Consider the following 15,672-nt stretch of genomic DNA (forward strand, 5'->3'; position numbering starts at 1 on the left):
TAGTCATTCTACTGTTGAACTGTTTTTCAGAAACACATTTATGTTGTATTCACAGAACAATAATAAGGGAAAAAATATTATTTGTCTTAAATATCAGATCCTAACTCTGGATATACAGGGAATTTTCATCTGTTGGCCTGGGCAGTTTGGGGTTTGAAATTGTGTTTACTGAAAGTTATTACAAAGTCCAATCTTATTGTTACATACCTTTTAAAATCTGTCCCTTGAGAGCTATTTGATGAAGCTGGAACACAAAAAGTTCCACTTAAATATAAGAAAAAACTGTTTCACTATGAGGGTGAGGGAGCCCTGGCACAGGCTGCCCAGAGGGGTTGTGGAGTCTCCTTCCTTGGAGGTCTTCAAGACCTGCCTGGACATGTTCCTATGAGACCTGATCTAGATGAACCTGCTTCTGCAGGGGGGTTGGACTAGATGATCTCTAAAGGTCCCTTCCAACACCTACCATTCTATGATTCTGTGATTCTATGATTCTATTTAATGAATGCATACAAAAGTATATTCTTCGATTTTCATGATAAATCCTTTATATATTGGTTGCTTTAAATAAATTTAATCAGCTTCAGTTTAACATTGAGCATTAGCATGTAATGTGTCATTTGATACATTTCTCCTATATCATGAAACTAACACATGAGCTTTTGTAAGATAAACTACTTCTGGAAAAATTAGGGGAAAAAATTGGGAATCAAGCGTTCATGACCAAGGACTTTCTTGTGACCATTTAGATAATTCACAGCTTGACTAGCTAAACAGTAAGTGATGATCTCTTCCCAGTAATTTCTGAAAATGTTTTGTTATTGGAAATGTCAGGAAGCGGTACTGGATTTGGGTAGAGTGATGCCTAGGAAGAACAGTGGAAAGAGTGGTAAGAACCTATCATGTTCTATCTGGAGTGCCTGGAGTTGTGGTCTCATGTTGCAAGATCAGTATCTTGTACTGGGCTTTGCACTCTTTTATTGGGGGTTGGGGGGCAAGGAGAGGGGCTGTGAGAAGTATATTTTGAGGTGTAGGTAGAAAAGAATCTATTTGCTGCTTCAGGTTACCTGTTCATTAACTGTGAATGCAGTTGCCAATATTTGCTATAGAACCTTTTCAGCTGTACAAGAATTAAAGTGGAGGAGAGGAAGAGCATGCTGAAGGAATATGTAAATCAGACTGACTGGAATAAATCAGATTTACAAATACGGATCTAAACAGTCTAAGTTGTCTGTGTTTAAAAATTAAATTTAAAAAAAAGCCAGCCTTGCAGACTGAAGCCCTCTGGCAGGGCAAATGTGCCTTATTTCTTTGGGGGTAATTTTAAAAGGGAAAAAAAAACCCTCAGCAAATAGATTGTTCATAAGCCTTTAAAAAAAAAAATCACATTTTCCCACATGTAAGGTGTAGAGTGAGTGATATTTCTATTCAGTTCCTTATCCCATTTATTCTGCACCACGTGTTTCTTTTCTGCACATCATTGTGAATAAAACTGAACTTCAATGCACTTATTTATATGAACAAGGCAAAAAAGATGCAGTATTGAATGTAGCCTAATAAATGGGAAAATGTTGGGCCAACAGTGTTAATGAAAAGAAATATACAACTATCTTGTATTATCCCATGTTCCCCTCCAAATTCCTGGGCTGTTACCCCGTATTTCCCTTCAAACTCCTGGGACAGCCCTTCTGTTCTGTGTTTTATGCGTCCATCATGATAGATTCTGCCAGAAGTGTTAGTCTGTTGACAAGACAGCCTTCCAGCCTGGCTCAGAACACTTAAGATAAAAGATTTAAACCCAGCTTCTCTGTGAGATATGTGTATTCCCTCTGCCTGTGGTTTCCCTCAATTCAATTTGAGATGTCTTCTCAAAATGTTTTGAGACTTTTTGGCAAAAATGTCAATAAAACCACTTCATAAGGGAATAATGGATGAAAATGCCTAACTCCTTCCTGAGAGAAAGGCATCCTTACTGACCAATACCTTTGAGGAGTCTCATCCTTAGTATCAGGTCTTCTCAGCTGGACCCACAGGCTTGAGTATGTATTTTTTACAGCTCATTAAGAGCAAAGTGCATGCCTAACATTGTTAGAAATCATGAAGGGATATTACTAATAATGTCATTAAAATTACAGCACATTCTTTGTCATTCTAAACATTTGTGTATCATCCAGATCTTTGCAGGGTGATTTCACACTCTCTTTTCCTTGCCTCCTGTAACAAAACTCTTTCTTACAAGAGGTGTTCTTAATGCATTTAGACAGACCTTGGCACCTCCTTTCTACTGGCAACATTAAATGTTATTTAATAAGCAGAGGGGTTTAGACACATATCTTATGAAGTGGTGCACTTCCAGTCTTTGGCCCAAGCCCATGTCTCTTTAATGATACCAAAATTTGTCTGAAGAGTGTCCTCCTCAGTTCTGTAGATTTTTCATTCTCAGTGTTTTATTCAAAATTTCAGCCATCCTATTTGAGCCTGCACTCCATGGGTTAAAGTGTATTTTTTATATTAGAAAAAGCTTTCATTATGTTTTCCCTCTTTCTCAGCCCACTCCCCCGTCCGCCCGTCCCCCCCCCCCCCCAATTTGGAACCTTAAGCTTTCTAGTTAAGCTATTATGGTGGCCATAAACAGGTGCACGCTTCACAGAGAGTCTCATTCTGTGGTTTCCACTGGCGTCCCTGGCCTTCTGAACTCCCTTTTGCTACCTCCTTCCCCCTCAATAATTTTTTATGAATGATAGCTTTTCAACACCCTGGGAACAGCTTGTTGGGAAAAACACTCTTCATGGGGTGCAGTCAAATCCTACACATTTCTTCAAGGGATTTTTATGAAAGGAATGGTACTGTGTTGCAGGTATGACGTATGCGTGGACAACCCCCACTCCCACCCCACCCCCCTGCCTCCATGATTCACTGTGATAAATTTGCTTTTTAATAATGCCAGTAGCCTCTCCCACCACAGGTGCTTCTCAATTAAAATCCATTTTGTTTAAAAATTGAAGCCTTGTTTAACTGAGCCCCTGGTGAGAGTTGTCAGATGCTAGGATAGGTGACAAAAATAGACTGGTGGCCCTCTGGAGCTGCATTGAAAATACGATATCCTGGGGTACCAGAGGGCAGCGTCGCTCTTAGAACAAATCTTTATGTTTGAGAAGCTCTGGGTGGAATCATTGGGAGCTGTTGTTTTCACCATGGGAATTTTTTTAATTCATCTTTTAGCATTTTTTGTTCCAGCTTCCCTTCTCGCACCCCCCACTCTGAAGTACTTTCCCCTTCTTTCTGTTATTGATTTGGCTATTTAGAAAATACATAGGTAAAAGGATTTTTATTTTTTCCCCCAAGAATGATCTCTTTGTAGTATTCTAATGATATTCTGATTAACTTCTTGCAAATGGCAAAGTGAGTCTTAAATACATATTTTATATATTAAAAAAATAACAACAAAAACCCAAAACAAGCAAACCAAACAAAGTGTTAGCATGGTGATTTTTTTTTCCTTTATTTTCTTTTTAAACAGAAAATAACATTTTTGGGTGATCTGATCCCTCCCCTGCCCTCTTAGATGTGTATTTTTAGCATTTTGAACACATGTAATGTCCTCAGATATTGCTGACCAAAGCACTTTGAAATAACTACAGAGAGTGAATGGGATGACTCAGGGGACGGGTAATTGAATATGGTGCCTTTTCACCTCGAAGTCACTAGTTTGAATGAAACCCAAGTTGCTAGCGACCTAGTGGTTACCCTCAGATAGCTGTTTAGTGGCCTGTCTGAAGTGAGTTGGTGGTCTCAGTGCAGTTTTTTGCAAGCAGCTGTCCACATCACAGAAACCACCATCACAGTTAGTACTAATTAGCAGCCTTGTTGGCAGTATTGGTAAGTGAGGCGAAGGACTGAATTAGCCATTGAGCTGTCTTCTGCTATTAGAGGTGGTCTCTCCGAAACAGAGCCAAGGCACCCTGCTCTTGGACTCTTGCAGCAGCAGCTTGGTTTTGACACTGTCTGGATTGGGTGTGTATATGTGTTTTCTCTCTCTGGGGAGACAGCAACTGTTCCTGCTCTCATATCAGGCTGTGAGCCATGCCCCTGTTTTGATTTGGTTTTGCCTTGCCCTCTGCAGTTTATTGATTCCTAGGTTCAGGGGTATCTCCATACCTGACAGATGGACTTTCCACATGCACAATTTATCAGTCAGATTTGTCCCTAGGCATCTCTGCTAAATCTATCACAAATAAGATTCTTCACATTTTTGTCCATTTGTTTCATAATGTCAATTGCATTAGTGGTAGCTCAAAGTTCTTAAAGTTTCCATACTGCCCCCAAATCTTTTTGCTGTCCTCTTTCTGAAGTGTTTTCACATTTTATCTCTGCAAGAAGTTTTGTTTAAGAACTTTTGTTTTTATTGAAGCTAAAGCAAAATGTAGTACTTTTGAAAGTGTGAGGATAAAATAGAGAATTCTGACCTTTTAAAACCCTTATAGCTAAAAAAAAAAAAAAAGAACCTTGTGATAAATACAATTTATTTTGAAAGTTAGAGTGTAACTCTCGTGTACACTGAATGATGCATTAATTGATTCCAAGGCCCAGAGAAGCTCACTCTGCTGGTAGATTTTGGGTTGATGCGCAAGCCTATCTGTGGTAATCCATTTGCATCATGAAAATTTTCACATATTAACAGACAAAAAAAACCCAACTGGAATAAACACTTTTTACAACATCTTACACTATAGACAATTCTTTCTGAAAATTGGGAATTCAGTGTGCATACTGTAAATCCCATTTGAGGGAACAAAAGCAGCACAGTTCTAATCAAAGTGCAGGTTTTTTCCTCCCAAGTACTAAACTACGCCCTATACAAACCTGTTTCTGATTTTTTTTTTCCCTGACTTTTAGTGTTAACAGTAGTTTCTGCAAAAGTAGACTTTCTCTCATAGCATTGTCAGCTCAGATACAAAAGTTGAAACTGAAGGTAACAATAGTGACCTTGTAAGTTTTTCTTCTCTCACTTAAGAGACATTACTAAAGTGAAGAACACAAATAGAAACAATATAGATTTCTAAGCTTTTGATTCTTGGTATTGGTAAAAGGGTAAGGAAGAATCTGTATAATAGGAGATTTAGGTTTTGCCTTTAGGGAGGAGGGTAGGATTGCAGCTTTTGGTATTTTGTGGATTACATTAGGGGTAGCATCATGCTGCATACTTTCAAGTCACTACTTACACTGACTACCATTTCATCACTTCTAGTCATGCACTGATGGATGATTAGGTCAGACTTCACTGAGACTGCACGCATTTTATGTATCTTTCTGGAATATGGTTTCTTTTATCCAGCAGGGTATAAGGGCCTGCCCAGGGAGCTGGTGGAGTCATCATCCCTGGAAGCATGTAATTGATGAGTGGATGTTGCACTTAGGTAAAAATTCTAGTGGTGGATAGGACTGGAACAAAGGCTGGACTCGGTGATCTTCAAGGTCTCTTCCAACTGAAACAATTCCATGATTCTATGGGAGAGCAGCACTTTAGCCACATATGGCACAATTGGAGGCAAAAGGAAGCCTGGCCCGGGGCTTTCTCCTATGTTTTGCACAGGCTCAGGAAATTAACTCTCTTGAACTGATTGGAAGGGTCTACAAGGAGTGTCCCACACTGACTAGTACCTTGAGCAGTCCAGAAAAAAAGATAAAAATGATTGCTATTTAGAAGTTGGGAATAGCGAATTAAGCCAAGAAGGTACTTGAAGTGATTTTCGTGTACTGTGAGACAGATGTATAACTAATCAGTAGCTGACAGGGGTAGAGTGTTCCCTCTTTAAAGCTCAGGAAGGAAGGAGGACTGGACATGTCAGTGCCCTGAAGATATATCTTTAGATAAGTGTTCATAGTAGATGTACTAGAAGTCTGGAGGAGGTGAAGTCTTCTAATGAATGATGGTTTCATGAAAGAGATCATGCTCTCACGAAGGAAGGAGATGTAAAGAACTGAGGTGGAAACAGTTGGCAAGATCAGTCTGTGTTGTTGCCACAAAAGTGTCAGGAAGGAGGCCTCCAAACAAATCGAAGCTACGGGAGTGAGGCAATCACCATTTCTTCCTGCTCACATTGAATTCTTGTTCAAGACATTTCCAAATAAGGATTCAGAACTCAATGCTGCAACCGCAAGATGACAGTGCAATGCTGTTAAAACCAAGACTTCCTTTTCCTTCTACTTAAAATAATCAATGTCGTTCCATGAATCAAAGCGCCTCTGTAACCTGCCATGCTCTAAGATAGACTGACAGAAATACATACAAATCCTCCTGAAAAAATAAATTATGAAAAAAGCTGTAGCTGGCAATTCCAGGCTAAGAATGATTAGCAAGTTGCACTGTTGAGCTAACATGATTTTAATCATGTGCTGCTTGTAAATATCAAGTGAAAAAATGCTAGGGTGTTCCTTTTATGAGAACAGAGCACACAGAAATCACATGGAAAAAGTTATTTTAGTGTAATGGCACCAGTAAAAACAAGAAAAGAATAACAGAGAGCAGAATTTCCTGGCTAATATGATTTAGCCCAAGCAAAAGGTCTACCTTGTCACCCATACCTTCAAAGCCCTCCCTTTTAGCTTTCCAGTGTTACAGTAGCAAAGAGCCATTAAACAGTTGAAATGCCTCACTGAAGTAAAAAGATGACCAATATGATACTGAGGAAAAGAAAGAAAGATCAATTTTAGTATTTAAGTTTAGGGAAGTGCTGTCATGGTGAGAACAGCTTTGAGTTTGCCAGTGCTTTAGCCCACTTTCACTTTGTATAAACTTCAACTTTTTTTTAAAAACCTTCCAGTGATATTTTGATTTCAAAAGCTATCTAGTGGCCTAAACATCCCTACCCAACAATTAAATCAGTAAATTCAGAGGCAAATCTTTAAAGTTCTGAGCTTCAAATGCAGCCACTAGTGCATTATTCATGGATTTGTTTATTTCCTTTGATATCTCTCTATGGTGTGATCTATATAGCAGAGAAGAACCCACATCTGTCTGTTTACACCACCCTACAAATTCCTGTGGGCAACCAAAAAAGTCAACCACAAATAACCACTGGGCTGCCAACAGACATGGTATCTGGAGCGCCTCCACCCACCTGCCATTGGGCAGATTTAGAAATCTTGCTGGAAAATGGAAAGTCTGATTGGGGTGGGAGGGAGAAATAAAGGGCTGGGGGAAAGGGCTAGTTTGAAAAACTAACCTGAAATTAGTACAACTAGTATAGGATTTTTTTTTTCAAGTGGTGATATACAGGTCCTGAGCTGAGCATCAATCACATCATGACACAGTGCAACTTTTTTAATTGGATAATTTGATTCACTGTGGGGTTTGGGGTTGAACCCTTTTGTGTTAAGAATGGGGAGGTTCTTGTGGGCTGCATCTTGAGGAAAGATGGGCAGAAAACATCCTATAAAGCATTTTGAAAATTCAGGAAAAAATCTCCAATGGGATACTGGGAGATGCTTTAAATTCCAGTTTAGCCTCAGCCAGTGGGCCTATCTGCTCATTCTCGTCATAATTTACTGTAAGGGTGAGGGAGCTTTGGCACAGGCTGACCAGGGAGGTTGTGGAATCTCCTCTAGAGGTTTTCAAAACTTACCTGGATGTGTTCCTGTGTGACCTGATCGAGGTGAACCTGCTTTAGCAGGGGCTTGGACTGGATGATCTCTAGAAGTCCCTTCCAACCCCTACCATTCTGTGATTCTGAGATTTGGTGATCTCTTGACATCATTATGGGTTTATTTGAGTTAAAATTTCTGTTGTTCTTAAAAGCTTCTGAACACAAAGGTGAATCCCTAAGCAAAATCTTCATTCACACTTTTTTTTTTTAATGCATGTACCCAAATTAAAGCAAGTAGCCTTCTCAAAAATATTTAAAAGGAATTATGTACATAAAAGCAGGCATCCAACAAGCTGAATCTCATTCTATGACTCGGCATCCTTGAGAGTGTGGAAAATGTTCCTATTTATTGAGTTCATCCTTCATTGTGCTACCTGATTTGCAATTAAACAATAGTGCTGATGGTACAAAGATTTTGTTATCTGTAAATAGTTTTTCATTCAGGTGTTGTATCTATTTTTGAGCCTTTCATTCTTTGTGAGGTAATTTCTCCCTGATGCAGATTGTCTTATGTGCTGTAAGATACAACACTTATGTTGACTTGTCCTCTTGGAAGATTGTTGGTCTTACAGCTTTTCAGACTTGCATCTGGGTAACAGGTTTTTCCTTCCAGTTGTGTTCAGTTTTCTGAGAAATATTTTTTCTCTTTTTTTAAAGTAGCAGGTCATAATCATTTTTTATAAGGAGACACTTAAATTTGCTAGGATCTTTTGGCCAGGTGACAATACTCTCCACATCTTGGACCACTTAACAAAAAAATTGTTTTTTAAAAAAAACCCTTTTTTTTTAATCTAACATTTTTTTTGTCTTTCTCTTAAATCAGAAATTTTAAAACATTTTTTTTTTCTTTTTTAAATCACTAAACCTCCAATTTCTTCAAGTGAGCTGCAAATCTAACCAATATTTGGATTTGGGGTGACTTTTTGGCTCTTTATGACTTTCTCCCTCATTCAATTTAGCCTTGTTGCGGAAGATGGCCACAATTCCTCCATTTCGTGCAAATGAGAGGTAGTGCTGGGGTCCCTGGCAATTTCCCAATACAGGTCTCAGATGTCTTAAGTCCTTCCCATGGATACATCGACACATTATTGAGCAATTACATTCTCTTGTGGCAGTCATCTGTGGAATAAGTAAACTCCCTCTATTAGCCACACAATGATATCATGCACCATAAATGCATGCTTGGCCTCCATTGTGTCAACAATCAGTTACATACTCAAAGGAAGAAATGCGAATATAATTCTAAAAGTACTAGCAAACAGGTTAGTTTTATTATTTGTTTCTACCTTGAATAGCAAGATTAAATTTAATTTAAAAGACTACCAGAAAAGGAGAAGGCACACTGGTAAGCATGAAGTTATTATTCATTCATTGCATATATATTGCATATTTTTGTTTTGGGGATCGAAAGGGAGGCCAAAAGAGAAGAGTGACTTACATTTAGGTCTTTTTTCTTTTCCCACTGACTAAATGAAAGCTAGTCAGTCGTAAAGATGATTTCCTCATCAGTAACTTTTGCAAGACTATGACGTACATTGCTGATCATTTGTGGATCTACTTGCACAAGCAGAATATTTATGCAACAAGATGTCAAGTAATGCTCTCTTGAAAATTATGAGATCTCTGATTACATATAGTGTACAGTTGATATTGTAATGAGTCCTGTTTGGAGTTTTTTCCTCTCTTTTAAAAACACATCAGTAAATGATTTGCAAAGCTCTGAAAAATTCCCAGGACAGAGTGTATCTGAAAAAGTGGCCTAACTTTCTGGATACCCTTTAATAGCATACACTAGCTATCATTAATCAGATCCTGTGCTTGGATGCTTTTTTTCAGCCTTTGTGTGTCTGTCTGTCGTCAGTTACGTCATCAAGGTGAATCGCTCTCACAGATATGGTATTTTAATTAGCTATCCTGTGAAACTACATTCAGTGGTGCCTACATAATGGGAAGACTGGCTTTACATACACATTCAAGATGGAATGAGACTAGTGAGGAAAAAAAAAACCCACAATGAAGTATTTTTACAAGAGAGGGAATTCAGAGGATTTTAAAGCTTCATACTGTTTTCAGATAAATTTAATAGCCACCAGGTAGGTTGGGATCTCTGAAAGGGAGAAGCCCAACACTCTTTCCTGCCTGGATCACACTGAAGAAGGAGGTGGGCAGTGCTGGGTATACTACTCACAAGACCAATCAGGAGCTGTTTCCTATGAATGTTATGTTCTGGATGGCAAGAAAGGGATCTGTGGATCCCAGTGTGTTTTTCAAGGTTTAAAAGTATTATGCAGTCTGGATGAATGACTACCCTTTGCTTTGTCATCAGAGAATATTTATGACTGTCAAAGCAAGGCTGAGTTCCTGGAGATGGGATAGTGCATGGCTTTATGCTGCCAGACAGAGAGTTCCTTTTGGTGGTCACACCAATGTTTTTTCGTACTCCCACAGACACCACAACTCTTTTGGATAAGGGAGAAGATGATGGAACACAGATGAGGGAATGAATTGGCCTCAGAGAACTTGGATACATGGGAGTATTTTTACCCTTTGGGGTTTTTTCTTCCTGAATTTCAATGAGTGACTTATTGGAAACTTCTTTGGGTTTGAAATGTTTTGTTCTTATTCCATACAGAAAAAAAAAATAATGTTTGGGGTTGTTTTGTTTGTCTTTGTTTATAATGCAGCTGAGATAGGGTGACTTGATATTTTTAAATAGAAAACTGATGCCTTCTGAGGGAATGGGGGGAAGAGAGGAGGACTTTACTAGCTGGAAACATGGGTCATGCCAAGGACAACTTGTTGCTGTGAGGATGTGTTCAAGATAGGAGGGAGGGTTGCATGGAGGCTGGCATGGAGGGAAAGAGTAGTGCTGCTTCTCCTTGAGTGTCCAGTTCACGAATTTCCAAATGCTGAACCCAAGGGTTCTTCCACCACAGTCATATGTCTCTTTTTATTTATTACCCTTTTTTTTTCTCTTTATTTTAAGGCAAATTCTAGGTTAAACTGTTCCAACCCACAAAATTAACAACTATTAGATACTTTCTGTTTCTTTCACTGTTGTTCTACTATCTATCTGCTATAAATCCCTAAAAAATTGGAAATATTAATATCATTGTGGTAACAAAGTTAATGGGATTACAAATCTAATTTTATAAATTTCTAAGCAGGAAAGCCCCCACAGAAGATGTTTGTCATCTTGTCCTTTCTCACGTTAATCATTAAGAAATCTTGTAAGGCACCGCAAGTTTTGGACCACGCTGTTTTGGAACTTGCTACACACTGCAGGCTACTCAGCACACTTAAGGGTAATAACAGATTGTCAGAGCAATAAATTGTCAGATGTGTTGTGCAACAGGAGGATAATATGCCAGTGACAATGTCTTCCAGGGATTATGGATCAAATCAACAGCATGAGTCTCCTTGCGAGATCTATTCTTTTCCACTTCATGCTTTTTACAGAGAGCACAGTCCTGTTTTCCATTTTGTGCAATTAAATTCATGAGTAGCATGAGTAAGATATTCTATTTTTTTCAAAACTATCACCCTTGGAATAACTTAACAGTTTTAAATGTATGTCTTCACCATATCTATGCCTATAATGTAACAAAATATATCAAATGCTATGATAATGGTACGCACAACTCAAATATTGACAAAGGATCACTGAAAGGTATGTCTCTGATAATCCTCTTTTACTTACCTGCTGTCATTGCCATTTCAAAGCTTCTTCACTTTTCTGTGGGAACTGGTCAAACTGGAGACAGGAACTGAGAGAGAGGGTGACATTGGTTTCACATACCCATTGTCACCTAATTTTGATTTTGTTGTGCGGAAGTAGTTGAGATTTCATGTGTTTTGAGAAGTTTAGCAAAGGTACACTTTGTGCAGATTCACTTCAAACATCAGCAGATGCTGAGAGAGCCAAGAGATAATGTTGGACAGGGCAGTATTCCAATCATTCTTTCTACCACTTCCTGTCTAACTGATGTAAACAAATGCATGTTTTTATGTTCTTTCCCTTGCGAAGGGAGAATGCTGATCTCAAATGATCAATATGCATTTTTTCCATAGTTACTGAAGAAACTTCATCCCAAAGATCTTATTGAATCACAAGTTGTCTGGCATCTATTGACAGGATCCAGCTTTTCCTTTTTGGTCCACTGTGAGTTATGGACCTTGGCTAATAGGAACAAATCTGGATGTGTTGATTTATGGAATAATAAATCCAGGTGTGTGTGTGTGTGTTTGAGAAAATTAAGGAATTTTTAAAATAGCGGTTCATTTTAAATTTTCTATGCATTGTAGACTTACATGTTTGTGTATGGGCCTCTACAAACAGTTTTCATGTTTGTTTCATTTTTTCCCTCAGCATTTTTAGCAGATTTGTGGAAGCTGGATCTGATGGCTTCTGAGACACCATTTTTGATAACTTAGCAATAACTTCACCTGTGTGAAGGTGAGATGCAGTGAGCCGTTTTGTGGTGATCAGTGCCAGGACACAATGATAAGCAATTTCTGGATTTGCAGCTCTAGACAAATTACATCAGGGAGGCTCTCAAAGACGCACGTCTGGTATTTATTTCCCATTGACACGCAATAACGGGAAGCGGTTAACAGCTGGTTGTATTTTTCTGAATCCCTCTCATACAATCTTTCAGTTTCAATAGTCTCAGTTATCCCAAATAAAAGGGGAAAGCTTTGGAGTTTTCTTCCCTGGAATTTAACTTCTGCAAAAACGTATTTGCAGAGATGACATTTGCTGCATAGTCCCTCCAAGAGCACTGACAGCACACATCTGCAACTAGAGCTGGCCTGATGAAGCTGATGGACACCAGAGTAAGCCTGGACTTCCCAGACCAGATAGGAAGTGGGTTTTTGAACAAGTACTTTCAAGACACTAACAGGCAGAGAAGACTCACATACCACACTTAGTTCGGCAGCTATGGTGCCAGACTTCCAGGTTTAGCAATTGATTGCCAGGCAGATTGTGTTCAAGAGGTTGGGAGGAGGTGGGAGATCTATGGAGATGTGTTCATAGGGCTGATGAGAGGTGAACTGTCAGTGTTGTGTGTCTGAGAGTGGTGGTGGAACAGAATCTCCTTCCGGATTGGAGGAGAGTTAGGGCTTGTGAGACTGAATATGGGGGTTGTTGGAGATAAGAGCTGGAGTTTTCTAATGGTATTCAGAGCTCTTTGAACAGAGCATGGTGAGGACAAACAATATATACAGGTACAAAATAATAATCCAAGTTGGAAGACACAATAAGTCTTATGGTTTAATGAATAGGAATCAGAAGTTCTTGGATCAGGTTTTGACTTTGCCACAGACTTCCTGTGTTGCTTTCAGCAAGTCAGTCTGCATCCACCATCTGTGAAACAGCAAGGCTTGGAACGTTTTGTATCTCTGAAAGCATGTATCTAATTTAGCTGTTATTATAGAAGTTAAATATTAAGGAACTGTTACATTATTGTAGGATAAAACCATGCCACATCTATTTTCCCTATGAACTTTGTTCTGTTGCTATAGTGATGTTTTTCAGGAAAAACATTTTCATTACATGAAAGTAAGTTAAACAGAAATTCATGCTACATGCTGCGAGAGCCATACTTGTAGATTTGATGTCTGATGCCAAAATAAGAGATGAGCATTAAATGCCACTGGAAAGTCTTCAGAGCTGATTGTTCAATAGAATGAAGCACAGGTCCAGACATTGGGAGTGAGCAAATAACATCAAGCTCTGGAGAGATCAGTCTCCCAAAGCTGTTCAGAAAGTTCAGTAGCTTGTGTCTAAATGTAGACACTCCTCATCCACTTGTCAACAGGCATGCTGCTCTGAATACTTTGTTCAAATTTCCATTAACATTTTGTGTCAGAGAAGGGAAATAACTTAGATAAGATCAATTTTCAAACATGTTTCTTCAGGAAAGAACTAAAGAGCGATTCTGAAAACTACCCCCTGGAATGTAAGAATTGTGATCTTTGGGAAAGTAAAGGAACTGCTGAATGAGATGAAAAATGCCACTATGTTTGGAGGATAGGTGAGCTTGTTTGCCAAACTTGACTTATTTGCAAACTTCAGATCTGCCTTCTAAAGTGTGTAGTCAGTTTGCGAGGAGGTGCTTCCAGACATAGGAAGCACTGATAAATGTCAAAGCAATTTACACGGTTCAGGTTGTGAAACACGGAAGCTCCCTGTGGCGACTGGCAATGCATCCAGGCAGGGGAGGTGATGACGGAGTCTCTTGAAAAGGTCAGGATGGGTTTAATTCCATTCTTCAGTATTCAATAATAATACGTGAAGTTGCAATACCTAGTAGACTGGACTAGTGTTATCTACCCAGTGGAGCTGAAGGGATGTCTGTAGCCCAGTTATAGATGCTTAAACCAGCCAGGGAGCAAGCAAAGGGTGACTGTATATGCGCTGTTCAAAACCAACAGTTTGACCAAGTTGACTCTGTCAGTGCCTTTGTTCTAACTGAAAAGAACTTTCACAGTGTAAAGGCAGTTTCCAAAGGATGTAACCTCGAAAGGCACATCTTTTCTCACCTCTCCCTCCCACCCCTAAACTAGCAGCGTGAGGTAATAATAATGACACATAGCCTTTTACAGAATTTCAAATATTTTTACCTGTGTTGTGTCTATGTTGCGACATGCACCAATGTGTCATCCTTGAAGAATTCATATTGCCCTGTTAACTACTCTTTTTCAGCTATCCCTGCTTACTCTCTTGAAATTTTTGGTATGAAATACTCCTTGGAAAAAGGTATCACCTTTTTTCTCCACTGAGTGTTTAATATGGTTCACAGGCCTTTTCAGACCGGTCATGAACAACTCCGAAGCAATGCTTTTGGTTACTTTTTCTGTGACATCTATAATCATAGAATCATAGAATGGTAGGGCTTGGAACAGACCTTTAGAGATCATCTATAATACAGGTGTCTTTCAAAAAACTCCAGAAAGCATGCCTAGAACCATCAAATTAGACTGGTATTCAGTTGGAAAATAATTCACCTTTAGTGAAAAGAAAATCATCCATATTCCTTGGATGGCCTTTTGCAAGTCAAGGACTGTTACAAATCTCCAAACCTGAGAGCTCCTTCAGTGTGTGAAACAGCTGCAGAATTGCAGTTGTGTTCTCGAGTGGTTTGGCACAAGTTTAGCAATACAGGGCCTTACTCCAAGGCATCTTTATAACACTGCCTTGTCTGCTGGGACAAACTTGTTTGGTGATGTCTTGAACTTGTGATTAATTACTTGCCTTGCTGCAGTAGCATCTCCCACAACATCTGTTAACGTTACTTCTGCTAATAGAGGTTATGTTTTATATCACTGGAGCTGGATCACAGCAGGCCAGTGTTTGTATCATTATGTGCAAACTTGAGTCTCCAGAGTCTAAAATGCTTGGGATTTTTCTTTCGTTCTGTGGAAATGACAGGAGGAAACAAGTTTTTAAGAAGCTATTGTTTGAAGCTAATTAAATGCAAAACTTCAGATACAGTTCTATTACACCTCAGGACCCCACTTGGAATTGTCACAGTTGAAGCCTTTTAGCAGCCCAGAACCCTGCAACAGTAGCCAAAGAACACAGAGGTCACTCCTGCAAGGAATCCCTTTGCCAATAACAGCTTCATTCATGCAGTAACCTTCCAAACAAGTAGAAGAATTCACTGCTTATAAGGCCCAATTAGACTTTATACAGTAGTAGGGTAATACATTTGAAAAAACAAATGTTATAATAGACCATAGACTATATTAGATCACAAACCTATGATCTAATAGGTCCTTTCTACCTGTTTTCTCTAATGTGTGTACTGAAACTTAAATACCATATAACACTAAATCCACACTATGAGGCAAAAGGCTTCATTTTACATTACTCATTGAAAGATCAAACAAATTCTATGCCTGATAGTGTCTCTGACAGTGCAAAGCAACATAATATTTTAATTAAAAAGCTAAAGCAGAGCACTAATAATACATGTTATCTCACCAAAACCACAGTTATATCCCCTGCAGCTACAGGATTTGC

This window comes from Colius striatus, chromosome 1 (genome assembly GCF_028858725.1).
Source record: "Colius striatus isolate bColStr4 chromosome 1, bColStr4.1.hap1, whole genome shotgun sequence".
Classification (NCBI taxonomy): domain Eukaryota; kingdom Metazoa; phylum Chordata; class Aves; order Coliiformes; family Coliidae; genus Colius; species Colius striatus.